This window comes from Lissotriton helveticus, chromosome 6, assembly GCF_964261635.1.
Source record: "Lissotriton helveticus chromosome 6, aLisHel1.1, whole genome shotgun sequence".
Classification (NCBI taxonomy): Eukaryota; Metazoa; Chordata; class Amphibia; order Caudata; family Salamandridae; genus Lissotriton; species Lissotriton helveticus.
The window spans coordinates 1,887,212,089-1,887,238,655 of NC_136067.1; positions in this window are offsets into that span (position 1 = coordinate 1,887,212,089).

A 26,567-nucleotide genomic window follows, 5' to 3' on the forward strand; every position below is an offset into this window, starting at 1 on the left:
CCGACGCCCTTCGTCGTCCTGCTTTGTTGCCTCAGCCGCTGGGCTGCGGTCCGTTTGCGTCCTGTTCAGGCCCCGATGATCCTTTCTGTTTCTCATCACGTCGGCTCCCCGGCCGGGGCGCCTGTGCCGACCCAGCTGGACTTGCCTCGTTGGACTTGTCCATAGAACTGTGCCTGCGGTGCGAAGATTGTACCGTAACTTTTTTATATCCTCCGTATTTTCTTTCACGTTTCTCCTCAGGACTGCCGCTGGATTTCCTCCTGAACCCTGTGTCCCTCGTCGTTTGGACTTTGTTTGTTTGGATGATTACAACCTTGGACAAAAGCGGACAGGGCTGACATGACTTATTATATGCGGTAGACTTGTTTTTGATTTATGACCGACATGTGCTGTTTTGATGTTGTGTAACTTCGTGGGACTCCTGAAACTTATCCTGATGTCGTTTAACTTCCCGTGGGCTCTGCCTCTCCCCTTTTCACAGGTGGTGGGATGGTTGCAGATTATACTGTTTTTTGCCCTCTCCCGTGTGTAATGTTCCTTCCTTTCCCTGGCCCTTCTTTTTTGCCTTTGTTTCTACCTTGTTTCTTTCTCCTATATTTCGGGTTCTATTTAGGGCGACAGGCACGCTGCTGGGGGGTTGGCCGTAGCCTTCTGCAGGGGTGTAGGGTGGGCTTGTGGGGTGGGTGGGGGGGTCTGTTGCTGTTTTTGGGGGATCTTTTTCCTCCTTTCTTCTCCCTTTTTGGTTCTATGGCCCTTGTGTATCCCTTCTTTCGGGGCTCTGTCTCGTCGTCTGTCCCCCTGGTGTCTTTCTGGGGTATTTTTCCGGTATCACGATGATTCTGATTTGCTGGGTGTGTTTTCTGTATTTTTAATGTCTATTTTGTACCGGGTTATTGTTTTCCTGTTTCGTCGCCCGGGGGCGGGTGTTTGGATAAGAGTCCCTTCCTTTCCTTCTTCCCCCTTCTTTCCCCCCCCCCCCCCCTTTAGGTGGGGTTCTTTCCTTTTATTGGGGGTCCGTTTCGTATTGTTCTTGTATTTGGGTCCTTTTCTGTGCTGTTCGGTGGGATGGGTGGTAGCTGCGGTGGGCGGGCATTGGACGATGTGTGCGATGGCCTTTCCTCATGTCTGTTGTTTTGACCGGTGCTTATTGGTATGCCTATTTCGTATTTGTTTCTCCTGTGTTTTTTACGATCATTGTATTGCTGCCCGCCGCGGCCCCGCCCCTTTGGTTTGTCTCTAGGCCCGCCGTATTCCTGTGCTCCCTAACCCGTCCTTTAAAAAATGAGAAAACTGCCTTTCTAATTCTTATCTCCTGTGATTGCTCTAAGATGCTTGTTATGTCTCCTGTTTCTTTGCCTTTGTATACTGTGATACTCTGTGCGTTGCTCCTGACATTCGGCTCTGTGGTGGCCAGCCCGGTGGGTTGTAGGCCCGTATTTGTGAGCTCTTTCTGTACAATAAAGGTTTTCAAAAAAAAAAAAAAAAAAAAAAAAAAAAAACATTGCAAGTCCACGCTGAATGACCTCCATTGCTTGCATGGACTGCAGGCCACGGATCCCAAGGGCCACGCGCTGTCTCACGTATGTAAAACAGGTCTGAACAGGACTTGAAGATTGAAATATTGACTGATTGACAGCATTTGTAAAGCACATTCGTCAATTAGGCTTCATGGCACGAGGACAAAGCAGCAGGGTAGTAAAGAATGGAAACGTTTTTAGACTTTTCATGGAAGATTGGTAGAGTTACAGTCCAGAGCCTTGCAGAAAGTGGGACTAAACTTGAAACTTACTATCAAGGAGGTTAGTACAACTTATGTCACTCGCTAATAGACCACACTGAGCTGTCAAATAATTACGCAGAAACTGATATAAAGCATATACTGCAGTTATCTTATGTTTGACTTAAGGGCGCTTACGCCATGCCATAACTTTGACAATGATACCATAAGACCCTAGGGTCTGACAGTAGGCCATCAGGTTTTCAGTATTCACTCCAGCTAATGGCTTGCATTTCGAGTTATTCCTCAACCCCTCACCCTCACACAGTGCAATAGGTCTCGGAGCATTTGAGTTAGAGCTTTTAGATTTGTTTATGGCTTTTTTTCTTTGTAATTCTTTAGCATTGCCTACAGGAAACAAAAATGCTAAAGATTTAAAAAAAAAAACCATAAACAATTCTAAAAGCACTAACTCTAATGCTGCGAGACCTATTGCATTTCCAATGCTTGTTTTAGTGGGTGGTAAGTAGCATTTTGGGCTTCGCTCTTTATCAGCGGTTCTTGACCTGTGGTCCTGGGACCCCTGGGGGTCTGAGACACATACTGCGTCTGCTTAGAAATTTAAATATTAATAACAGATTGATAAAATGTACATAAATAAAGACGTACATTTGACACTTTTTAAACGTGAACGTTCTGTGAACGTGAAGGAAGTGAACTTGGAGGCCAAAAATGAAGGTGGTATCCTCAGGCTAATCCGTGGAGCAGTGCAAGTGCATCGAACAGAATATAGTCTTAATGATGGGCGTCCTGAACTGAAATTAGGAAAACTCATCATTCCCATTCAAATGTAAAGGTTGATTTTTTAAATGTGAATTAAATACAATATTTTGTCGTCTGTGTATTTGATTAAGTGGAGAAGTGTGGCTCAATGGTTAGAGCGGCAGACCCTGATGCAGAGGTCTAGCCCGGGACCAGGGTTCAATTCCCCGCCTCAGCGGGCCTTGGGCTCAAAAATTCCACGGACCTGATAATTCTCGCCTCGATGCCTATTCCAATCATGGAGTCCCACTCTGCAACTCTGGGCAATAGCTTGCTTAATCTCCACAACGGCCCCCACAACGCTAAGGATGCCTGGCCTCCACCTTGGGGGTGCCCAGGAGTGGACACCTCACAGGGAAAGCCAGGATGGGTTCCACAGCGATATTCGTACAAGCGCCTTGAGACCCTTGCGGGTGAGTATTGCGCTATACAAGTATCAATTTACATTTACAATTTACATTAATGCATTTTTCTTTATTTTTGTGTATTGCTTTACGGTTTAAATCCTAAAAATTGTGCAAGCTGGAGTCCCAGGATTCTGTAGTGACTCTGTGGGTGCCCTCGTACGCCAGTAATGATTCACTGGGGTCCCTGTGTTCCAGTGATGATCGTTTGGAGATCCTCAGAAGTCATAAAATTAGGAACCACTGCTCTACCCTTTGGAACTCAGAAGTGTGGAACGCAGTGCGCATGCTCGAAACCTCCCAGAAGATGGAGAATGCAGTTTAAGCTGCTGAACAGATCATGACTGTATATATATTTTTTTCTAACACTTTTATTGAGCGCCAGGGAGCCGGCTCTGACATATAGTACCACATGTATGGTGAAGAATGAGCTACGTAGCCTTGTAACTCTTGGTAATGCCATTTTGTTTTTGCCCTTTGTCGGAAACGCAGCCTTTTGATCAGACTTTTACAAGACTTCTGAGCACAGGTGGTGAGCAGAACACATCCTTGCTAACTTTGTACCAGCTTTCAACAAAAGCCAAGAAAAAAGTTATCAGGTAATAATAAAAAAGATATTAGGTTCAGATTTTAGTAAACGCTTCCCATATTTCTTCAGCGTGGACATATAAAAATCCACTACAGTAAGATTACAATTCAATCCATAAAATATTCACTTGAACCAGGTTATTAACCCAACAATCATGACTCATGAGCTGGGAATATTCTAGGGGTGCACGCGATAGGTGATAGGCAGTCAAAGAGAGATGGGCTTAGTTAGCAATAGTGCAGCAGGTGAGAGGAGGTCGTAGCTCTCCAAGTATGACTTTTTTTGTTACTGAAATGGGAGAAGGTGGCCAATTTTCCTTGTGTGTGTTAGGGTGCATTGCACTCTTGGTACCCCACTGGGCAAAGACGGTTGTATGACGGAACCCTGCATGCATTTACCCAGTAGGCCTTTACAACGCAGTCACTACCCCGACTGCGATGTTACCACGCATTACATTACCACACAAGTCATAACAATGATTTGCCTTAGGGGGCACTGGGCTTTGGATTAGTATAAATTACTATTCCAACTCCTGTCTACGCAACAGTAAGGAAGGTGTTGGACTTAAAAATCCAATACCAGTCCAACGCGCCCCTACAGCAAGTCGATGTAACGACTTGCATGGTAAAGTAATGCGTGATAACGTCGAAGTCGGGGTAGTAACTGCTTTGTAAGGGCAGAACGTGTTAATGACTGCATGGTAAATTATGTTTCCCGGCAAATACCCACTGGCAGTCGTTAGCAGGGCCAATTGAGACCCTCTTTAACATGTCTAAACTTGGCACATCTGTGTAAAGAGATTTTAACTTTCTGCCCACCTTTCACCCTCACGTGCTCAAGTATTACTTGTTCTGAACACCCAGCTACGCAGCTTGTGTCGTCCACAAGAAGCACAGTACCTTTATTTACTTGCACCATGTTTTGACAGGGGAAATAAAATATTGCAATAATTCAGTAGATTTAACAACACTTACCTTAGCCTCCATGACGTGCCTACACAAAAGTGCGTCACCTCAAGAGCACATTCATTTTCTAGACATGGGTTTTTAGTGATAGTGAAGTACATCCCTACAAAGCTTGCATCAGCACCTGCTGTTTTACATGCTGGCAGGATCTAATTATTCCCCAATCGGTGCAACCAACCATAATTTACAGCATGCTTAGATTACACCTATACATGATTGAGATTTACACTTGTGGCTAACTCAAAACACAGTCTGACTTGCACACTTCATCTCTGCTGGCAGCACCATCACTGCAGTGCTTAATGTAAGCTGGTCGTATCCGGTGCTCTGTACCGGCAATTTATTGTCAGCACTGGGTCTTATGACAGTCTGCCACATGGTGGCGCCTTCATGCTAATTTAGGTATGAACACAACAACTGCGGTTTATTTGTTCAATTTACATTTGCAATGACTAATTCCTGCCTCCCAAGCCACTCTTCTGGCATTGGGGCCCTGGAATAGTCTAACTTGTCACACTTGTAGGAGTGTGATGGTTAGTAGCTGTGTTTGTACTGTCATCGGAAGCTGGCAGGGGATATATGAGGTCCAAGCTGCAGTGGCCTTCCGACAAGTGCCCCAGCACCTATCCTTTTACAAATTAAGCACTGCATCACTGGACGGATGTGACATTGATGATGACGTGAAACGTAGCTGCCTAACTTCCTGAATTATAGTGCTGGCTCAGTTACTTACCAGTAATCTTCATGACTCCACATGCTTACTCAACACAATCATTGTGAGCTCCTGTTGACAGTAGACGTCACCATGCAATATAAATGTAGCACATATTTCCCAACCTTCCCAAAAGGGCCAACTTCCTAACTAACCCTGATAATTTGCATAAAATGGTAGTCCATTCAGCCTACTTCCTGTATTACCAGCGTATTCAACTTATACAAAGGCAAAACCTAATGGGCAGGAAGGAATTGGAAACTTTAACTGGGGAGAGGAAGACCTAGCCCTAACACTTTATTTAGAAACAAAAGTACATAAAACATTTCCTCCAAGCTCATACATGCCAATAGAACCAACTCAGCAGGCAGACTACCGATTTTTTCAACCAAAAATGCCTTTATTTTGGCTGTATCTTGCCTGAAATTGCCTCTTCTTCAATACAAGTCAATGGGAGAAATGCATTCTCCCGATTACAAGCTGCAGTCTACAGTATTTCATAAATGTGTTAGAGGTACATCAGGTAGCTGAGTTATAAACATCCAGCTTTGACCAGTGACATAACAATAGCCCCTGTGGTCCAGGGGGCAGAGGGAGTCTCCCGAGCTCCAGTGGGTCCCCTCCAGCACATTGCACGGGCAGTGGGCCCCTGGCCTGAGAGCTTCAGACTGGTTCGGGATAACCAATTGAATAACCAATGCCAGTCATTTTAACACCTGTACCAAACATCACTGCTGAATTCAAGTCTAACTTGCAGGTCATAAAGTTGAATTCTAGCAGTTCTAGCAGGGCCATCTCAGTGTCAGGATGTGTGGCTTACCAGTCAGGGTTCAGCGTGTGCAATGGTGTAATACTCAAAACCCACTTCCACCGAGTTCATTCATTCAAGGAAGGAGAGCTGCAGTTGATGGAGCGAGATTCAGAAATGTTTTTCATTTCAACTCGTGAAGTCACACTTCCATAAATAAAATAATATGATTAACAGTTGTGCTGTGTATGTATAATTCAACCTAGTTTAAGTTGCATCTACACATGAAAAACGCGGGATATTAACATGTGTGCTCATAAACGTGCATTATGTTGCATTTCCTTGTTTGTAAAAAATAATAAATTAATCGTGTCTATTTGCCATGTCAAAATTTAACTGCAGCTGTTTAGAATAAATGGCATGTGCTTATTTTGCTTCCCTGTCTATGTGGTGTCACTCTATTCTCTAACGGTGCATAAAGAACCTTGCTGTATAATAAGAAGAATGGTAGATATAAAATGCTGCTTTATTTGTTTGCTTCTGCTAGGTAACTTAGACTAATGGGTTAATTATTAGCAATGGAGGGTGGCAACAGAATAAATTATATTACTCGCATTAATTATTTTCTTGTGTTTGTTTATACAATAGTTAATGAAAAAGGTTTTGGGCCTAGTGAAATTTTCCGTGCTTGCTAAAATCTGCTTGGAGCCAGAGTGAGTCCATGATGGCAACAGTTTTCTCCGTCTGAAAAGTGTGTCGTGCTAAGATGACATTCTCTTAGGTGAACAAGGCCAAGGCCAGGAACCGGCAAAAGGCTTGTGACATTCACGCATCCGAGGAAGCTAAAAACTTCATTTGTTGCAATTGTTGCGAACTGGAGGAAACTGCGTTGTTCGAAAACTAGAGACAAAGGTCTCTAAGAATGATGACGGAACTTTGATTCTGAAATGTGGTGACACGTCGCCTGTCACTTTTGGACCAATGAGGCTCTAATTTCAGCAGAAAAAATTACTTTTTCTTAGATTAGCTTAGCGTAGAAAGGTATAAAAACTCTTGCCCCGTGGAAGAGTTATGCTTCTCCTTGCAGACCTTTTGATGAGGGCGTTACGCTATTGGACTTCTCTTGGAACACGTAAGAGCCCTCAAAGACTTTACTCTTTAATTTTCCTTATAGCTAGCATTAGCTAGGGACTTAGGTTTTGAAAAATGCCAAACTGATAATTCTCATTTGCAATAATAATTTTGATTCATAATAAAATTGTCATAACTATTTGCAATGATTCAAATAAAAATGCTTTAATAAAATTTCTAATACATTTTCCAAATGAGTAGCTAATAAAAATCTTACTTTGGAAAACAAGCTGGTCTTGTTATTTTCATGGGTATAGGTTATTCATAGCTAGATCTTATCGCCACAGTGGCGTAATTAGCTTGTAGGTTTGTGAAGTACGATGAATTCATTTACCATGGTTGTATATTGAAGGTATATAATTTGTGAATAGGTTAATTAGGTCACATGATCCAGTTGGTTATAATATGTCATGTTAGATTTATGGGCCTTATGAGAGTTTATTGATTGATGGTGTATATAGTAGAGTTGGGTAGCGTTGCTTATGACATATTTCCAAAAGCCCGCTGGATCAATTTTTCTGGTAGCAGATTTGATGGTTGCTATGGTAACCGATATGTTATATGGTAGTTGCATAGGATTGATGATTAACATATGTTGAGTTTGTTCATTTGCGTTATGTGTAGTCGAAAGGTTTTTCCGGCGTGAAAAATCCTAGTTGTACCGGTACAGAGTAGTGTGATCAGAGTGTAAAGTCACAAGTCACACAGTGCATTTGATCTGTTTCAGAGTTGTGATATCGTCGTGTATCACAAGTGTTGTCATCGCGCAGCACGTGTTAGGGATATAGGTGTGTCAGATAGAATGTATGCATAGTGAGGATTGTCTATGAAATCGAAGCATTGAGTATAGGGACAATGCGCCCGTTCTAAAACTCTCTGTGGGAAAAGTAATAGAATTAATTCGAGCTTGAGTGAAGGGTAAGGTAACGTCGCTTATTTTGCTAACGATTGGTGTTATCAGTGGGGGGTTAGAGTCCCGCCAGGATTTCATGTGTGTGTGGTTAGGGATACTTTCAGGTTGAAAGTATGTAAATGGTTTTGTAATTCCGTTCGAGTCAAACTTTGAATTGCTACTTTATGTGCATTCAGAGGGAAGCGCGTTCGTTATTACGTGTTTGAAGGGTAGAGTAAAAGTATACTTTATCGGCAAATGTATATTCTGTGAGAATAGCGTCGTCTATTCCACGCAAAGAATTTCTCGTGTGTCTGTAAAAACTATCACCTTATTTAGAGAAACAGACAAATGGTTTGTTCTTTTTGTTGTTGATTAAACGAATTTCATTGAGAAAAGCGTTCTTAAAATGGCGCTGTGAAAAGTTTTTGTGAAGGAGGGGTGAGCGCTGAGAGTGAGACGGGAGAAACCGCACCGGCTGTGTATGTCACACGGTCCGCGCAGGGATTGGGTACTATACGTCACAAGCTGTACTCTGATTGGCTCACGTGACTTTGTTGAGCTGAACGCTGATTGGCTTTGGTGGGAAGCTCTGTTTTTACTGGTCGAGCAAGGTGACGTAGCTCAAACGTGATTGGCTTGTTGGTGTGTTTCGCGCACGGATTGGCTGGTGTTACGGAACAACCAGGAAAACATTTACGATCATTTCTGATTAAGCGGATTTGATTTAAAAATGACTTATTACTTTAAGCATGTCGAGAAAAAGACTTCGATACTTCAAAAATTTAAAATTTTTATTTCACCTGACAAGAAAATTCAAACGCGAGGTGGTAAATTACTTCATAAGTACAAGACACCTGCACTGCAGCGTATATGGAAGGTGAATATGGTTACCATACTGTTCTGTGGTTTGATGTTTGGAAGCATTACACAAAGGACGACGGCGTATTGGCTTGGCCGGATGATGGTTCATTTAATGTTAAGGTTTTAAGAAATCTGAGAGAGAAAATGTCAGCTCTAGTACCACGGCCTAGACCGACACAATTTGAGGCTTTGGTTGAATGGGAGGATGAGATGTTTCAACTTCAGAGAGAAGCAAATGGGATTAAGAGACCTCCAAAACCACCGAGTTATAAACGAGAAACGCATGAAGATAGAATGCGTATGTGGAGACAGGGAGATATGTGTGATGGTCTCTATTTAATTAGGGAAATGGTTTTAGGGTCTCCAGGTGAAAAGAGAGCTGAAAAGAAAAATAATGTTGTTATAGATAACGAATCAGAGGATCCAGTCTTAGAAGAAATTTTTACGACAAATAATAAAAATGCCCCTTTGAGACAACCTCGTTCTTGGTCCACTCCAACGGTTTCTGCTGGAACCACTCCTAGTGCACCCCCAGTAATTGATTCCCCAAAATTGTACCTAAATAATTGTGAATCTTTTGGAACTCCAGAACAGTTTGAGACAAGAACTAATTCTAGTGTTTATATTGAAAACAGAAGTTTTCCAATGGAAAGGGAAGCCCCTAGAAATCTGATGAGAACTGACAGGAATGAGGAAGTTGCAAATACTTCAGAATACTTGCGATCGAAAGAAAAATTAATTCAGCAAATAACCAAGAGCATGGAAGCAGTGACAGTTCCAGTAACGATTGGTCCTGTTCAGCCTGTTTTCGATCAAAAGGAAATTAAACAGCCTGGTTTAACAATTCCATTAAATGCAGAAATTCAAAAAGTAGCTGAAAAATTGTATTCAGATTTATCTGAAATAAATCGTGAAAAATCAAGGATGCCTGACTTGACTTTTAATCAAGGTTCTTTTAACCAGACACCAATGGGTGCAGAATCAGATGCTGAGTCTCTTGAAAAAAGAGAATCGAATTCAAAACTTGATGTTGCAAAATTAAAAGCAGATTTGGAAGAATTAATAATTGGTACAATTGGTCCTGACAGTTTAAAATATTACCGAGATGATGAACTCCTGTTCATCAGCAAAAGTATGCAATGGAAAATAAAGAATAAATATGATCAGCTGGAGGAACTGGCAGAGGAATTAGAAATTGATTTAAATAAACAGAAAAATCTGGGAAAATATTACAGATTAAATTTTACAGAAAAAGACATTGAAAATTTCAATACAGGAGGGAGAATTACACACATAAAAGAATTGATTGTTTACATCAAAAAAATTGGGTGACTTGAGCAAATGGAGAGTGAAATGGACCAAAAAGAAGGAAGATGAGAGGTTGGATAGGTTGGATAATCTGTCTAAACAGTTTCCGATGAGAGAAATTGCAGGTGGAGGGTATGTACATGTTCCCTGGACAAGACAGGACATTCTACTCTTTACTAATGATTTTCCTCGACTGAAAGAAAAACCGGTGGAATGGTACCGACAGGTAGACAGATTTATTAAAGTTTCAAAAGTTCTGTGGATTGATCTGGATGGTTTTTTCGACATTGTTGTCCCATCAGATCTCTGGACAGAATGCAAAATTGCTGTGGGTTGGCCAAAAGCTGAACCAGATCGAGTTAAAGATACAGGTGCTCCAGCACCAGAGGTCATGGAATTTTATGAAAAGTGATTTACTGGTTGAAACAAAAAATTGCCCCAAAGGAAGTAGATTGGGTTAAAATAGACAGGACAAACCAGGAGCCGAAAGAATCAGTTCATTCCTTCTATGAAAGATTATTATTGGTTTTCAAACAATACAGTGGTTATGAAAAATTAGATGAAAAGGATATGAGCCATTTTATCTACAGGTTCGTATATGGTCTCAGACCAGAAATTGGAGAAATGATCAGGAATAATATTGTCGGATGGCAATCAAATTCAGTTGATGATATTTTGAGGAAGGCAAAATACTGCAGTGATGAGTTGGAGGCTAAACAAAAGAAATTAAAGGAAAAGGCAATGTGGGCACAGGTAAAAGTAGCTGAGCAACAGATTGCAAGTCTTGAAAATAAAAATGGGAATTTTGTGCAACATGGAAATTTCGTGCAAAATCAGAATCAGGGTCAAGGAAAGTTTAAAAATAATTTCAATAATCCAAATAAGCCAAAATTTTATCCAAAAATTGAAGAATTAAAACAAACGATGCCTTGCTTTAATTGCGGGGAGATTGGACATTGGAGAAACGAGTGCAAAAACCCACCCAGAAAATTTAAAAACACATCATTTAACCCACAGATGCAGAATGATGTTGATCTGCAGCAACAGTTGCAGCTGCAGCGTCAAATGAGTGAACTGAGTCTTCAGCGACAGCTACAACAGCAGTTGACCCAGCAGCAGAATCAGATCCCATTGCCTCCTTTCCCTAACTGTGGGGTAGGTCAAAAATTCAATCCAGGAATTGGATTCAGCGGATGTGATCAGGTAATAACAAATCAAAGACAAAATTTGCAAAATGCATCAGGACAATTTTTATTAACAGGAAACCAAGGAAGCGATTCTGATGACTGCTTCTGACGGTGCCCGAGAGAGGGGGAAGAGTGTGTAATTGGAGCCACTCTTGAGGTTGACCAGTCTGGTCCATTTGTAAATGGGAAGGTGAACGATGTAGAGATCACTTTTCTTGTGGACACTGGTGCTACCCGTTCTACTGTTAGATCAGTGGAAATTGAAAACCTACCTCTCTCTGGGGATACCATCCAAGTAGTCGGAGTTAGCAATCAACAAATGAAGACTGATCTTACTGAGCCTGTGAATGTGGAAATAGGCAATTTCAAAGACAAACACAGATTTGTAGTTTGTAATAGCAGTCCAGTGAATTTACTTGGGAGAGATATATTGTGTAAAATGAATTGCAGAATATATTGCTCACCTGGTGGAATTGAATTACAAACCATGGAGGAAGATGGGTTGTACAGACTGACTATGCTAATGATTGAGGCAGAAGAAGAGAAATTGTTTCCTACTTTGATAAAGAAAATTTACCAGAGGAATTGAAAGAGACAGTTAAATCTGAAATTTGGGATTTAACTGGAAATGAGATGGGTCTGATGAAACATGCCGATCCAGTCAAAATCACAGTGAAGCAGGGAATAGATTTTCCAAACATTCCTCAATATAAAATGAAGGCAGAAACGATTGAGGGTGTTATTCCTGTAATTGAAAAATTCTTCAAGCAAGGTGTTTTGAAAGAAATTGAGAGCAGTCCTTGTAACTCACCGATTATGGGGATCAAAAAGCCAAATGGAACGTACAGAATAGTTCAGGATTTGAGAAAAATTTATCAGATTGTCGTTCCTTGTTGCCCAGTTGTTCCAAACCCTGCTGTCATTCTTTACCAAATTCCGCATGATGCAGAATGGTATACTGTCATTGATCTTTGCAATGCGTTCTTTACTGTTCCATTGCATCCAGAGAGCCAGGAAATCTTCGCTTTCCGGTTCCAGAGTAGGACCCTCGCATGGTGCAGAATCTCTCAAGGGTATACAGAAAGTCCTTCTATCTTTAATGAACTGTTAAAGAGATCTTTGGAAGATTTGAATTTGCCAGGTAGATCGACATTAGTGCAGTATATTGACGATCTGTTAATAGCAGCAAAAACGAGAGATAATTGTGTGACAGACACGATTACACTTTTGAATCATTTGGCAGACGAAGGACATAAAGTGTCTCCTGCAAAGTTGCAGTTTGTAAACAGGAAGTAAAATACCTTGGTCATAGAATTGCAAAGGGAATGAGACAGGTGACAATTGAAGGAATCAAAATGATTCAGGGAATGCAACCTCCAAAAACACAAAGACAGGTGAGAATGTTCCTGGGAATGGTTGGTCACTGTCGTCAATGGATTAGTGGATTTTCGGTAATTGCGAAGCCACTGCAAAGACTAACAAAATCAGATGTTAAAGATCCAATTGTTCTTACTGACATTGAGTTGGAAGCTTTTGAAAAACTGAAAAGAAGCTTATGTGAAGCTCCAGCTCTGGGCATGCCAGATTATGAAAAAGGTTTTGAACTGTATTGCAGTGAAAGAGAAGGATGTGCTTTGTCTGTGTTAATTCAGAGACATGGTAGCATGAAAAATCCTATTGCTTACTTCTCAGCAGTTCTTGATCCAGTTGCAAAGGCCTTACCAGGTTGCTTAAAAGCAGTTGCTGCAACAAGTGTTAGCCTGGAGCAAAGTGAGGGAATAATTATGGGATTTCCTGTAAAAGTCTATGTTCCTCACTCAGTTGAAATTCTCCTTACAAGGAGTAAAACTCAGCACTTGACAAACAGCAGATTGACCAAATACGAGAAAATTATTCTAGGATCAGATAATGTGTCAATTGCAAGGTGTGTGAATTTAAATCCTTCCACACTGTTACCTGACACTGAGAATATTGATGAAAATAATGTGGAACATGAGTGCTTAGATGTCATGGAATACTGTACCAAGCCAAGACAGGACATTAAAGATGTACCATTGCCTGAATCAGATCATGTCTTCTTTGTGGATGGCTCCTGTCTGAGATCAGAGGGAGGTGTTTTGAAAGCAGCATACTCGGTCTGCACAGTAGCAGATGTTGAGGAAGCTTCATGTCTTGAAGGAATTCGTTCAGCACAGGTGGCTGAATTAATTGCTTTAATTCGTGCTTGTGAAATAGGAAAGGATTTGAGAGTTACCATAATTACAGATAGCCAGTACGGATTCGGAGTTGTGCATGATTATGGACAGCTCTGGTCTCGGAGAGGCTATATGACGTCAGCAGGTTCTCCAATCAAAAATGCAGGATTTATCAAAAGATTAATTGATGGCATTCAAATGCCAAGAGAGATTGCTGTCGTAAAGTGCGCAGCACATCAAAAAGGTGAGGATTTTATCACCAGAGGCAATAATTATGCTGACGAAATTGCTAAATTTTGTGCAAGAAATGATTATGCACTCAATCGGGGAAAGAACAATGACTTTGGTTCAGGTTCATTGATGCTAACATCTGTTGTTGAGACATGGGAAGAAGTTAGGGACTTGCAAAATGAAGCTGATGATGATGAGAAAAACACATGGTTGAGAGCAGAATGTAGGCCACAAGATGAGGATGGTGTTTGGACCTACAAAGATGGCAGAGTAGTCTTACCAAATTGCATGATTGCTGACATGGCCAGAATGTATCATGGCCCTGGTCATATTGGAAGAGACTCTATGATCAGGCTTTTCAAAGAGACATGGTTTAATACCAAGTTCAGGACAATTGCAGAATCTCTTTGTCAGAGGTGTTTGACTTGCCAACAAATGAACCCAAACAGGAAATCAGTTGTGGGAACGGGAGTCATAGGACGGGAGGGTGGTCCTTTTACCAGATTACAGATGGATTTCATTGAGATGCCCATACACAACTGTTTGAAATATGTTTTGGTGATTGTATGCTTGTTTTCAAGATGGGTAGAAGCATTTCCCACACGACAACTGTTTGAAATATGTTTTGGTGATTGTATGCTTGTTTTCAAGATGGGTAGAAGCATTTCCCACACGTCATTGTGATTCAATTACAGTGGCAAAGTTGCTTCTTAGAGAGATAATACCAAGGTATGGTTTCCCAGTCACTATTGAGAGTGATGGAGGGGGACATTTTGATAACAAACTGATGAAATTGATCTGTGAAGCATTACACATTGAGCAGAAAATACATTGTGCATACAGACCAGAGGCATCTGGAGTAGTTGAACAGATTAATGGAACAATAAAAAATAGAATTGGGAAAATGTGTCTTGATACAGGTGTAAAGTGGACAGATGCTCTTCCACTTGTTCTAATGACTTTGAGAAGTACACCAGATAAAAAGACAGGTCTGAGTCCTCACGAAATCCTTATGGGTAGAGTCATGAGGCAAGCTTATGTACCAGTAGGAAAACTGTTAAGCATTAATGACAGTGCAATTTTGGAGTATTGTAAGCGTCTGTCTGACGTAGTGACTTCTGTGTCTAATCAGGTGGGAACTGAAGCACAATCAAAAGACAAAGTGCAGACACATGATCTGAGACCTGGAGATTGGGTCAGAACGAAAGTTCACCGAAGAAGGAACTGTTTGGTCCCGAAGTGGCAGAAACCGAGGCAGGTGATCCTTGTTACAACAAATGCAGTGAAGTGTAGAGGATTGAAAAGGTGGATACATCCAAGTCACACTATTCCAATACCCACACCTGAAAACTCTGATGAAGAGAGTGATACAACAGATGATTCAGACTCTGAAGAGGAAGTAGAAAGAAATCCAGATACTGAAGATCGACAGGGAGGTCGACATCTGGAAAAACCATCTGTGAATGAGGATTTGATTGGAAAAGACTTGAAGATTATTGAAATAGATTCTGAAGGTGAAGATAATCTGGTAGACAAAGATTCAGCGGAAGAATCAATCAAGGAAACAGGTGAAGTGAAAGAACCTGATCAAAATAAGAGAAAAGAGAAAGAAACAACAGAAAAGTCTGATCAAGTTCAGAAGCAAAACCAGGAGAGTATCGAAAGGCAGAAAACAAGCTCTGAAAGCAGGAACAAGAAGTCCGGATCTGGGAAGTTAAAGGTGATTGAAGAATTGGAGGAAGGCGAATTACCGAGTACCAGTGATGGGAGAAGGAGTGCTGTTCCTAACGGAGTGAGACTGCCGATTAGAAAAGATCCTGGAATAACGATTGAAATTTCTGACAGTGACTCTGGAGAAGGTGATGAAGAGTGTCAGAGGGAAAGAGTGAAGAAAAGATCGTGGAAAACAGAATCTAATGTGCTTGAGCCAAAGAGAAAGATCTTGAGAAAAGGAGAGACCTGGCCGACTGAAAAAGGAGGGTTGAGGGTCAGGCTAGTGAAGAGATCGAAGGAGCAGGTAAATGAAATAACGAGTCAGGAAGATCCTGAAAGGAAGGCTGAGAAAGGAAAGAAAATAGAAGTGATTTCTAGGAAGACAAAAAGAATTTTAAAACCGAACCAGAAATACAAATCTCCTGAGTGGGCTTATTTAATAATTCCACCTGTAAGTGAGATAAACAGCAGTAGTCAGGAAGAAGAAGTTGAGGAAATTAGTGACAATGATTGAAGTACTAACCTGTTAGAATTTAGGATTAAGTTTAGGTTTCTGTTTTTGGCGTAAGGCTGAAGAAATTGTGTTAGGTGACACAAGGTCGAAGAAGGTGTATCTAGTTGGAGGAAAAACTTGTGACGCAAGGTCGAAGAAAAATTGTTAGAGGGTTTAAAAAAAAAAAAAAACATTTTAAAAGGGGGGTGTGAGGTTTTAAAAAAAATTGAAAATTTTTGTTTTCTCTTTTTGTAAATAAGTTATATATATATATATAAAAAAAAGGGATGCCTTATGTAATGGTGCGTGGTACTTCAAAATGTTCCATTTTCAAGAAATGCTGTAAGATGACTCTGGTGTGTGTGCTCATATTAATTCTGCTCTGGTTAGTTTTAGCTGTCATCTTTCCTTTCGGGATCGATAAGGAGAGGTACAAGGTCAATATGACAAGCAAAGCTTCAGTTAGTCAAGACAAACATAGTGCAACACACAAAGCTAATAAGGTTATTGATCACAGACCAGATATTCATCAGGACAGGTCTGTTGGTGATTTTTCTAGCAATACATTTTCAAGGCTTTTGGGAGAGTATGTTAAGGTCATGGGTGTCAAAGATTGCTATATCTGTGTGAAGTTGCCTGCTTCTGTTTCTGAGGGAGTGACATACAATATGCTTCCTCTTACTTATGGCATAACATGCAGTGTGATAGCTAGCTATTTTGACTGGTCGTTTGGAGTATTATTATTCCAACTATGATGAGATTTTTGCTAACCTGAAAATAGAGAATGCTTTAAATAAACATAAAAAAGCTAAACAGATGAGGGAATTCTTTTTAGTCACTAATTAACTGACTTATGAGTACGCTTATAGAAACATTTTAACTTGCAAATTGAGAGCTGAGGAAAAGACTTTCCTGAACCTTGTTGAGGAGAGAAGGGCGATTTACAAAAGAAATGAGATGGTCAAACAGACCAAATCTAAGTTTTTGCAAAAAGAGGATGCTAAGCTTAATGGCAAATCTTTTGATAATGTTGCAATTCAAATAGACAAACCAATTAGTGGCAAGCTTTGCATTAGGAGAGATAATACCCTGTTTGATAATTATTTTGTAGGAGCTAGTAATTGTGAGGACACTTACCAAATCATGGGGGGTTGGGGATTCAAAGGTGGTAGAGATCCAATTTTTCCTGGGATCTATTTTGTTTGTGGAGAACAGGCTTATTATAATCTTCCGGACCATTGGTACGGTACATGTTTTGTTGGTCTTGTGTTCCCCAAGATTTTTCATGTTGACAGAAATGCAGAAGGTTCTTTTGAAATCAGTGGCCATGCAAACAGGTATAGAAGAGAAAGTTTCTCTGAAATTTTGGGAGACATCTTTGAGGCAGTGATACCCTTAGTAGGTATAACACTGAATGCAGGAAGAATCAGAAAATTGTCCACAATTGTTGACAGATTGTCCACTGACACAGCAGGTGGTTTTCAGTTAGTGGATGTGGAGGTCATTGCGGTCAGATCAATGGCGATATAAATCGCCTTGCTTTAGACATACTCCTAGCAAAAGAAGGAGGAGTATGTGGAATTTTACATGTACAGCATTGCTGTACTTACATTCCAGATGAGAGTAAGAATATTGAAATGTACATTAGAAACATCACAGAGATGCATTCAGAAATAGTCCCCTTAGAAGAGGATGATTTTTCAGAACGTCTTTCAAAAAGATTCCAAGCTATCAAAACCTGGTTTCAAGAAATTGGTGGTTTAGTTCTTGGCAAGATTCTAACACCTTTGTTTGTGATAATTTTTGTGATAGTTTTGACAATGATCAGTTGCATGTTACACAAGAGAAAGAAGCACATGAGGGAAAAGAGAAGAATTTACAAAATCAAAAAGGAGCAAGAGAAAGAGATAGATCTTGAAGAGTTGCGTAGAGCTCAATATGAAAGTTGCAAAGATTTTGCTGAGACAAGTCTTTAGAAAATACTAACAGAATGAAATTGAACCATTGTCGTTTGAAATAAAAAATTTACAAAATTTTTGGGTGTGGTGTGGTGATTGGTTAATCACCAGATGAGGGAGTTGATGGAGCGAGATTCAGAAATGTTTTTCATTTCAACTCGTGAAGTCACACTTCCATAAATAAAATAATATGATTAACAGTTGTGCTGTGTATGTATTAATTCAACCTAGTTTAAGTTGCATCTATACATGAAAAACTCGGGATATTAACATGTGTGCTCATAAACGTGCATTATGTTGCATTTCCTTGTTTGAAAAAAAATAATAAATTAATCGTGTCTATTTGTCATGTCAAAAATTAACTGCAGCTGTTTAGAATAAATGGCATGTGCTTATTTTGCTTCCCTGTCTATGTGGTGTCACTCTATTCCCTATAGGTGCATAAAGAACCTTGCTGGATAATAAGAAGAATGGTAGATATAAAATGCTGCTTTATTTGTTTGCTTCTGCTAGGTAACTTAGACTAATGGGTTAATTATTAGCAATGGAGGGTGGCAACAGAATAAATTATATTACTCGCATTAATTATTTTCTTGTGTTTGTTTATACAATAGTTAATGAAAAAGGTTTTGGGCCTAGTGAAATTTTCCGTGCTTGCTAAAATCTGCTTGGAGCCAGAGTGAGTCCATGATGGCAACAGTTTTCTCCGTCTGAAAAGTCTGTCGTGCTGAGATGACATTCTCTTAGCTGAACAAGGCCAAGGCCAGGAACCTACAAAAGGCTTGTGACATTCACGCATCCGAGGAAGCTAAAAACTTCATTTGTTGCAATTGTTGCGAACTGGAGGAAACTGCGTTGTTCGAAAACTAGAGACAAAGGTCTCTAAGAATGATGACGGAACTTTGATTCTGAAATGTGGTGACACGTCGCCTGTCACTTTTGGACCAATGAGGCTCTAATTTCAGCAGAAAAAAATACTTTTTCTTAGATTAGCTTAGCGTAGAAAGGTATAAAAACTCTTGCCCCGTGGAAGAGTTATGCTTCTCCTTGCAGACCTTTTGATGAGGCGTTACGCTATTGGACTTCTCTTGGAACACGTAAGAGCCCTCAAAGACTTTACTCTTTAATTTTCCTTATAGTTAGCATTAGCTAGGGACTTAGGTTTTGAAAAATGCCAAACTGATAATTCTCATTTGCAATAATAATTTTGATTCATAATAAAATTGTCATAACTATTTGCAATGATTCAAATAAAAATGCTTTAATAGGAGGAGGAGCTTAGCGTGCACCCAAGATGGTCGCGTGAGCTTAGAGCTCCCGGACCCTCGCCACCTCCACCGATTATCCTGTACCCTATCCTGATTTAGATGACGGGTTCTTATTGGCGCGACGCTGCTGATCATTTATCCGTTTTCGGATTTCGATTTGGACTCCGGGAGCCGAAGATATGGACTTTTGATCATTTTCGGCCTGCTCCATGGTACTGCCCCGGGCTTGATTTCTCTGCCAGCCGGGTAGTAATTGAATAACAACGGCTCATGCGAGTCTCCCCTGCCCGGTCTTCTACTTTCAGTTTCGATTCTCGTGCTTCGACCTCTTTGACTTTGCCTTGGTCGCCCTGGTTTATTGCTTTCTTTCTGACCACGCATCATTGCTTGGCGATCTGGACTTTCATTGCTCCTTGCCTGGTGGCTGACCCTCAACCTATTCTCCAAGTTGCTGCGGGCGCATCGAGTGTAGCCATTCTTACTAGGTCTCAGAATACCCTCCGGGGCGCACGACCCAAAATGGCCACCAAGCCCGAGGGAGAAAAACGCGAGACCAGACCGGCAACTCGAGGAGGTCCCGTGCAGTCTAACGTTATGGACAGATATACCCTCGCTAAGGGCTCTCCGGGCGGACTGAATAAACCCCCGGCCAATTTTGGAGACGAATCCCCGATGGGTGAAGATCTGTCGCTGAAGGACGTCATGGGCGCCATTGCCGGGATGAAGGCCACACTGGGACTACAGTATGAAGCCCTGACCCACAAGTTGGACACGGTCGCAATAGATGTTACCCTGATCAGGGCAGATCTTGCGAAGACTAATGAGAAGGTCAAATCCCTCGACCTGAAGACATCTAGTCTTGTTACCGACGTCTCCGATTTACAGGCAGAGGTCGGTAACCTGCGGTCTGCCCGTGACTACCTCTCTCGACGCCTGGACGATTTGGAGGGCCGTGCTCGGCGGAACAACGTCCGTCTTGTCGGTGTCCCGGAGACGATGGAACCATCATCGGTGGACCTGCTGGTGGAGGACCTGGTCCTGAATCATTTAGCGTCCAAGGGCCTCAGCAAGTTTTTTGCAGTAGAACGTGCACACAGGATCCCGGGTGGCCCGCCTAAGCTGGGAGCTCCTCCGCGTCCCATCATTGCTCGGATCTTTAACTTTCGGGACAGGGATGCGATCCTGCAAGCTTCACGTATGTCGGGCCCTACGGCGTATGAGAACACCACAGTCAGCTTCTACCCGGACTTCACCCAGCAGGTTCAGAAGCAGCGACTTGGATTCCAGGGGGTGAAAAAGAGACTGAGGGACAGAGACATGAAATATGCCATGCTTTTCCCGGCCCGACTACGTGTGGTCCACAATGACAGAACATTTTTCTTTGAGCATCCTGGAGTAGCTAGTGACTGGTTGGACACACTGCCTCCGGGACGAGAGCAATCTGATCATTCTGAACACTCCGGTGGAGCAGAGGGCGGCCCGATGGAGCAGGAATATGGAGCGAAATCGGCTCCCGGACCAACGTATTGACTTTCGGCAGTGGTTTGATGCTATGCTACTATTGCTCGCTACTGTGTTGTCTGAATGGGGTGTGGGTGGGGGCTGGGTGAGTCTTCCTCCTCTGGGGTTCTTTTCGTAGAATAGTTGTATGTCAGGGCGACAGGCACACTGCAAGTTGGGGTGGCTTTTGAGTCTTACGCAGGGGTGAGGGGTTACGGTTTGCGTTTCTTTGTTTTAATCAAGGCATAGTATCGATGATCTTCTGTTTTACAGTGTCGCGTCTGGTATGGGGGGGACTTGGGGTGGCCTCTGGGATGGGGGGTAGGGGACTACGAATACTGTGTTGGAACGTTAATGGGTTGGGAGACAGAATTAAGCGGGGGTAGTTTTGCAGCTGCTGCGACGTCTGTCCCCTGATGTGGTTTTGCTTCAGGAGACGCACTTGCTTGGTAATACGTGCCATGCAATGAATAGGCGTGGCTATCGTCTCATTGCGCACTCAGGTTTCACTTCTGGCTCCAGGGGGGTGGGTATTCTGGTTCGGAACTCCCTCCCTCTAGCCGTTGACGACATTATACTGGATGATAAGGGACGATACGCCGCCATTGTGGGGCGCTGGGAGGGGAGAGTGATCACTCTGCTCTCGGTCTATATACCGCCAGGACTCCAGACTACTACCTATGCCGACATGGGAAGAGTGATCTTGGGAGTCCCCGAGGGGGTGGGGATTTCAACTCTGTAGTGTCTGGGATGTTTGATCGTTACCCTCCCCGTGACCTCGCGAAGTCTCAATCCTGGTTGGGGGACTTCCTGGAGGCGTTGGGATTAGCCGATTGCTGGCGCCTGCATCACCCTGGGCAAATGCAATATACTTTTCACTCTGGGGCCCATGGCAGTCTTTCGAGACTGGACTACGTGTTGATGCTCTCCTCCCAGGCATCCCTCATAAGGGAGGTGAAACATCTTGCTAGGGGTATTTCGGATCATTCCCCACTGTGGATGGTTGTGGACGCACACCTGGGATCGGAGGGTAGGGTGGCCCCGATCAACCCATGGTACCTCCGTAATCCCAAGGTCAGAGCAGAACTAATTAAAGCGATTGATCACTACTTTGCTGAAAATGTGGGTTCTGTGTCCTCTTCTGTCTCATTGTGGGAAGCATACAAAACTGTAATTCGGGGCCAGGCCCTCTCATCGATAGGCAACGTTAAGAGATGTAAGCGAGAGGAGGTTGTCCATCTTGAAAATGAAATCTCCGTTCTTGAGGGGGAGTTGGAATCTGAGGTCTCCCCGGAGAGGCTGCACCTTTTGGGTCTGAAACAACTTGACTATAGAGCGCTGGTGACTGACGCTGAGAAAGAGATGGGTCGGGAACAGCAGGGACGTTTGTATGATGTGGGAGATAAGGCTGGTAAATTGCTTGCTTGGTTGGATAGGAGGGAATGTGCGAGTCGGGTGGTCCCTGTTATTGTTGATGTGAATGATGTGAGTATCGCTGACCCTGCTGAAATTGTTGCGTGTTTCGCGGATTATTTTCGGGTAGTGTACTCCCCTGTGTCCGATAGACCTGAGCAGGACTCCCACTTGCTTCTACGCGATATCTCGCTGCCATGCTTGTCCGACCCTGAGAGGGATCTGCTGGAGGCTCCGCCTGCGGTTGATGAAATCGCGGTCGCCATCCGCTCGATTCGCTCGGGGAAGGCCTCGGGCCCTAATGGGCTCCCCATTGAGCTTTACAAGCTCCGTCCGGATGTGCTGGCGCCGTATCTACGGTCGATGTTTTTAGAATCACTGGAGACGGGCTCTCTTCCTCCTGATCAGAGATTGGCCTCTATAGTGGTTATCCATAAGGAAGGTAAGCCACGTGACCGTTGCGAATCCTTCAGGCCTATTTCTCTGATAAATGCTGAACCGAAGATCCTGGCCAAAGTGCTCGCCAATCGTTTGGTATCTGCCATAAGCGATCTGGTTCACCCGGACTAGTCCGGATTTATAACGCACCGCAATACGGCACTTAACCTTCGGCGCCTGCATAGAGTCCTTGCGCGAGCGGAAACTTTGCGTGAACTGGCCATCTTGGCGTCTTTGGACGCCACCATGGCGTTTGATACGCTTGAGTGGCCTTATCTTTGGGCGGTTCTCTCTAAATTCGGTTTCGGACCCGCTTTTATTAGCTGGGTGAAATTGCTCTACACTGACCCTTTAGCCCAAGTAGTGGTGAATGGGCGTGTCTCGACCTCCTTTGTTCTCGGTAGGGGAACACGTCAGGGCTGCCCTTTGTCCCCACTCTTGTTTGCCCTCGCTTTGGAGCCGCTGGCGGCTTGGTTGAGATGGGAGCCATCTTTGAGGGGCATTAGATGGACTCCGGAGTTTGAGGATCGTGTATCTCTGTACGCAGACGATATACTCTTGTACCTTACGTCGCCTCGGAAGTCGTTGATCGTCCTTTTCGACGTTTTGACTTCTTTCCGTAAAAACTCCGGTCTTGTCATCAACTGGTCGAAGTCTTGCATTTATGTCCTCTCCGGCGAGGCTCCTCTCATGCCAAGTGGCTGTCCTATCTCGGTGTCGCTGGAGGGATTCAAGTGCCTGGGAATCTTTATCACCTTGGACCCTGTGCTTCGATATGAGCGCAATTTGCTGCCCCCTCTCCAGCGTCTCCGTGCTGATGTTGTAGCGTGGGGTAGGCTCCCTCTCTCTCCTCTGGGACGAGCGGCCTTGTTTAAGATGATGTCGCTCCCCCGAATTCTTTATGCGCTACAAAACACGCTTGACATTGTACCAGCCGGTTACTTTCGGGAGATTGAAAGTATACAGCGACGATTGATGTGAGAAGGCCGTTCTCGTATCGCCCTTTCGAAGCTGACGATCCCTTGGTACGATGGGGGCATTGCGCTCCCGGACATCCGTCGCTACTATTGGGCCTCTCAGCTGGGGGCCATCAACCACGGCACTTACGCTCCTTCGCCGAACCCGGCCTTCACGATGGATAAATGGCTGCTACCTGGTGGAGATTACAACAGGGCTCTATACGCGAAATCTGCCAGCGGATCTCTTACAGTCCCCACTAAAACAGCAGTACAGGTGTGGTATCGTGCTACAGCGGCCACGGGATGGGCCGACAAGCCTACCCGTGCTACTCCGCTTTATGCTTCGGATAAGCTTGGCTCCCTCTGGCAGTCGAAGGGTTTTGATAGGTGGGACATGATTGGAATCAGCAGGGTCGATGATGTGTGGATCAAGGGTAGAGTCAAGACGTTTGAGGAACTGAAGGTTGAGTACGACCTGAATGATAGGGAATCCTTTCGGTATGCGCAAATCCGGCATGCGGTCCTGTCTGTTTTTCCCCTGGGTTCGGACATTCCGGAGGCGTCCCCGCTTGAAGATCGGATACTGGATGGGCATGTCCCTGATAGCACGATCTCGCTCATATATAAAAAATTAATTAATACCAGGATTGACCTGCTGGATAACCTTCGAGAGTTATGGACTAGTGATGGTCTAGAACTCGATGACGAAGACTGGCAGGCTGCGATCTCTTCTCCGAAGGAGGTGGCTATCCCGGCGCGCCTCCGGTTTGTCCAGCTCAAAATTCTACTTAGGGTGTATGTGACTGGTCCACGTCTGGTACGCATGGGGTTCTCGGCGGATGGATTGTGCAGGCGTGGCTGTGGTATGGTGGGCACGTTTCTCCATATTATTTGGGAATGTCCTGCTGTGCTACGCTACTGGACTTGCGTGCATGATGTTATGAGTGAGGTCACGGGTGTGCAGTTAATGCCTGAAGCGCGGAGATGTTTGCTGAATGTCTGGGAGCCGAATGACTATAATTAGGCGCAGCTTCGATGGGTGACCTTGGGTAACATGATTGCCAAGAGGGACATTGCCCAGCTGTGGGGCGCTCAGAGGCCACCGACAATTCTGGTGTGGCAACAAAACATGGATTGGTGCATGTTTAGAGAAAAGACTGTTTATGTTTCCCGTGGCAGGCCCCGCAAATGGGGGAAAATATGGACTCAATGGAACACATACCGTCGCAATATATGTACTCCCCCCCCTTGCCGGAACTTAATACCGACCTGTCTTCCTCCCAACCTGATGTTTCCTCCGCAGGAATTTAGATATTTTGTTTACTTCTGGTCTCCTTTCCCCCCCCCCAATATCACTGTATGCTCTGATGTTTGATTTACGTCGGTACCCCCCCCCCCCCCCGGGCAACGTGGTGACACATTTGTATCGTAATGCCTTGTTTTTGTTTTGTTTCTCTGTTTTTTTTTTGTTCTTTGAATTCAATAAAAAGATTTTTTTTTTTTTTAATGTTTTAATAAAATTTCTAATACATTTTCCAAATGAGTAGCTAATAAAAATCTTACTTTGGAAAACAAGCTGGTCTTGTTATTTTCATGGGTATAGGTTATTCATAGCTAGATCTTATCGCCACAGTGGCTTAATTAGCTTGTAGGTTTGTGAAGTACGATGAATTCATTTACCATGGTTGTATATAAATGTATATAATTTGTGAATAGGTTAATTAGGTCACATGATCCAGTTGGTTATAATATGTCATGTTAGATTTATGGGCCTTATGAGAGTTTATTGATTGATGGTGTATATAGTAGAGTTGGGTAGCATTGCTTATGACATATTTCCAAAAGCCCGCTGGATCACAGTCACTAAATGTCAGCACCGCCTGGCAACATGCTTCATGCCACTATGAAACGCACTACATTTCCCAGGAATCCTCTAAATCTCACACTATTTGGAGATTGGAATGGCCATCTTGGATCATTGGTTATATCTTCCCTTGAGTTCCATGACGTCATTGTTAGGCAATAATGCTACAATGTTACTACAAGAAGAACCCTAGGATTGGATTTGTATTTTCATTTAATGAACTCTGTGTTCATGACTGATCACCCAAGGACAGTTTGAAGCATTCCTGAAATCAAATCTTGTTGGAAATAAACAATCTTTAAACAACTGCTTGAACATTTATTTAACAAGTATGGACTTTACCAGAGACAGTTTACAAGAACTCTAGGTTATGTGTCATGAAAGAACAGAAAATATTTATTTTGAAGGTTTTATATTGCGCGAACAAGACCCTTGCGGATATCAGAGCGCTTTACAGGGTAAATATAGGAAACAAACAGGTATATCGTAAAAAACGTATTGTTCTGTACAATGAAGAATCGTATAACCACTTATAACCATAGTGTAAAGATGAGGCGGAGGCAGGAACTGCTGAAAGGAGATTTATTGAAGAGAAGAGAGCCGTCCAGCATGAAGGAGAGACAGGGCAGCTGCAACTGCCAAACAGGGAACACTTGGGAAGAATGTAGAGTACAGGAAGAACCCACAGGTGACATCATGGAGTTCTAGGAGGTATTGCATAATACAGATCACCACACACCTCCCCCCTTTCTAAAAAAAAACAAAGAGTGAAAAATCATACATAGTCATGAAATCTGTTGGGTCTTACGATCAACCTAGAGCTTTTCCTTAAACTATTGTCGACTTGGACATTGGGGGTAGGAACAGTTGCACGAGTAGCACGAGAGGGATCTCTCGCAACACGAGAAGTGCTCCACCAATTTCCATTCGACAATTTGACAGCATTTTTGCGAACTTCCACAACTTGTTGGGAGTTGAGAAATTTGGAAAGACCCTTTTTAACGGTAACAGGATTCTTAATCTTGACCCAGTCACCAGCATGAATACCATGAAAAGACTTTTTAACTTGTCCCACGTCACAAGGGAGAGTACTGGAAGATTTCTTGTTGGCACTGTCCCATGCTACTTCCAAATCACAACCTTTGTGGAAACTCTTGACCATCCAGAAGGGAAAAGCTTGGGAAGAAGCTTTCCTT